The 3,496-nt window shown below is 34.0% G+C and overlaps 1 pseudogene; it reads left to right on the forward strand.

Moving 5' to 3' along the window:
• The first annotated feature begins 2,336 nt into the window (after positions 1 to 2,336).
• On the forward strand, positions 2,337 to 2,471 carry LOC141423516 (U2 spliceosomal RNA; annotated as a pseudogene).
• The last annotated feature ends 1,025 nt before the right edge of the window (positions 2,472 to 3,496 follow it).

Consider the following 3,496-nt stretch of genomic DNA (forward strand, 5'->3'; position numbering starts at 1 on the left):
ACTCTTCTAGGGAAGAATCCACAAACTCTTTAAGTATGGAAAACAATAAAAATAAGAAACATAATTAAATATAAAAAATAAAGTGATAATAGAGGAAACTGTACATGAAAAAGATCATCTGAAATGGGCAAAGAGATTAATATTTTTAGAAACACTATATTCTGGGTCCAAATAAAATCAGCCCCTGAAAACTCATGGAGTACCTCCACATCAGACAATCATTATTAATTGGGTCTTCATGTCCCCAAGATATTCCTTGCACTTTTCTTAAATCCAAAATAAAATTTTGAAAGATAATCAGTAAGTTTGTGTCACATCAGATGTGTGTTATTCAATAGATATCCCTCAATCTTCTGTGAAGCTACATGAAAGATTCCTCAGTCTTAGTACATTAAGAACTTTTACCTATTCAAACATCTAAGTTTTTCTATACAATCTCAGAATGGGTAAGGTTAACTTCCCTTTCATGTAGCTTCACACATTGTTTTGGAATGAATCCCTACTGAAGTAAGCAGTGTGACCATTAAATACAATGATTTCATAATCTGAATAATGCTTGACAATGTCAACAATATTCTTAACTACATTCACTCACCAGATTTTAAGAATGTGGGGCCATCTTCCAGCTTTTTATTGGAAATGGTGATCAATCTTCTCTTTCAGCCCAGGAGACTTAAAGCAATTTGAGCTGTGTAACAATCCAATATCGGAGCCCAGCCTGAACTTACTTGATCTGGATGTTCAGAATAATAATCTAAGCAAGAAACCAGCTGGTATGGCTTAAGGGTCTTTTGGGCTTTGTCACCATCAACGATGTCAAGATTACCATTTTGACAGACATGTTCTTGACATTGAAGACATCACCAGGAATGGCTTCACTCAAACTTTTATGGTACATTTCAAAAGACTTTATTTTTTTTTTGTGATTTTGAAAGAATATTTGATAAAAATCATTCTCCACTCTGTCCACAGGGACAATAACAATACTACTAATTTTGTAGATATCCTGGAGGTGCAGATACAAAGATTTGGTAGCTAAACAAGTTTGTGTTAGGATGGAGTATGTCGTTTCAAGCAGTGTAGCTCTCCTGGTATTGCCATATTTATGGGTTCTGTCTCTTAATCAAGGCATGTTGGCAATTGGATCCATCATGTTTTCACCATTCCAAACAGAAATTGGCACTAATGCTACTATGTCAAGGTTATACCTAACCTTCTTAACATAGATGCTGACTTCCTTAACAATTTCCTTCTCTCTTCTATACCTATTGCTATAGAGAGTGAAGCAGTCCCATGTTTGTGTCAAATCTGCAATTGACATGTTCAGGCTGGACTAAGGGAAACCATGAAAATAATCATTTATCCAGACCAGCCTCCACCTGGGGCCTTGAGCTGGCCCAGATTCATAGTCATTAACTTTTATTCAGGTGCTACAGGATTTTGTCCATGAGTTTCATTTTGGAGGGACTAGACCTTGGCTCCCATGCAATAAATGAAAGTCCCTCTTGTTTCCCAAAGTGATCAATAACTGTTCTGTAGTGCTGCCTGGGATTGGAGAAGAGAACAGTAAAGTAGTCCAGTAGCCACCAACACAGATCAGTGCAGTACAGGAGCAGGACGAAGGCTGTTGCTACTATGGGATGTTTGTACTTGTAGACTTAGACTCCTACAGCCATCTGCAGGAGACACTGGTCAAAATAACAATACAACAGACTGGAGCTCTGCAGCTTCTCCTAGAACTGGAGCAAATCCATAAGATGGGCACTGGAAAGTGAATTGAAGCCATTAAGATCTTCTCTCCTGATACTGAATTTCACTGGCCTGTCACTAATTTTCCAAGGAAAGTCTTGTGCTTACTTTGTTGTCTTATTCCAATAGATAAGAGTCTCCATGCTGTTGGGGCATGTATGGTACAGGTAGTCTCTTGACACCTTAGCTAACTTGGGTTGAGAAGTTCTATCCATGAGCAAGAGCCACAGAGTTCTGCCCAGTACTGGATTTCAGCATGGAAAGTCTGTTCCTTAGTTCCAAGTCTAAGAACTGGACTCAGTTTCCTCCACTTCCCATACTGAGGCATGCTTCTTCAGTATGTGTTGCTTGGAGTTGGGGGAAAAACTTCTTACCTTCTTCCATGTGTTTTTCTTATTCTACTAAAACAAGGTAATATAATCTCTCATATGGTTTCCTTAGCTCTTGAGAAAGTAGGTTTGTGCAAGAATAGTGCAGATTGAATGCTTTATGGGAAGAAAATTACTGAAGAGTCTTACATTGTCACTATTTTATTTCTCCTCAGCCAAGTGTTAAATCCTCTAATTTTTACTCCAACTATCAACATAATAGCTTCGTGGCCTTTTGGCTAAAATCAAGTGTAGTATCTGTTCTTATTAGTTTAATATCTGATACGTCCTCTATCCAACTATCAACATAATCTCAATTTTTCCACTGTAAAAGGAAATATACAAGTACCCTTCCCTCTAGCAGGTTCTTTCTAAAATATTTTCAATTATATGCTTAGTTTTATTCTTCAGGAGATAATAGTGCTCTTTCTTTTATAAGTCATAATTTTTCAACTTTATAGTTTACTTGTAAAGTTTGAAAACTAGTAAATAAGTTTTTTGAGTATGTAAATTGGCATATGTCTAAAAATTCTACATTTGCTATTTTTAATTTTTCCAAAAAGTTATGGTTGATTTTCTTTGTGTGAATTTTACTACTTGAGTTGCACTTAGAGTTCCAACATGTGTGTTTTCTAACAGAGATTATTCAAAATATTTTAATATATATTAATAATTTAACACATAAAATCAGGCTTATATTTTTCTAGGAATTTGAAGCCAGGAGTGCATATGTGTGAATGTGTGTGCACTTGAAAGTACAGGACTTAGTTTATGTATTTAAATATTAGTAAATAGCTTAAGCAGTAAATCCTGAGAAATGCCTTTAGGCATTAACATTTACTTAATAATTTGAACCCATTGTTGAATATCATGCCAATTTTACACTAGAGGGATTGAACCATTAAATATCCTTTGGTGAATAATTAGTATTCTAAGCTCTTGTATTGCCATTTTTACATGAAAAATTATATCAAATTCATACAGAGATAAGTTAAATGTTATATACCATTAAAATTATACAGTATTTTCAATATAGTACATAATCTTTCATATTCAACAGAAGACTATATACTTTAATTTGTAAAATCACTAATTTTAAAATAATTACCACTGTGTATTTAAAAAATGAATCAGACCCTAAAACAAAAAAAGTATAAAACAGATCAATTTTTTTATTTAAAATATAGAAAGATGTTATATACCAACCTCTCTTTCTAGTCTTACCTTGATCATAAAATTTTGCTAAATAGAAAATGAATAAAATGTTTGACGGACAAAAAAATTTTATTCTTTGAAGCCATCCAAGTTCTAAGTGTCAGGTATCCTATTCACATGAAAATGATTTTTGTTTATATTCAGGTTTTTATTTTTAATTCTGT

This window comes from Castor canadensis, chromosome 5, assembly GCF_047511655.1.
Source record: "Castor canadensis chromosome 5, mCasCan1.hap1v2, whole genome shotgun sequence".
Taxonomy (NCBI): Eukaryota; Metazoa; Chordata; class Mammalia; order Rodentia; family Castoridae; genus Castor; species Castor canadensis.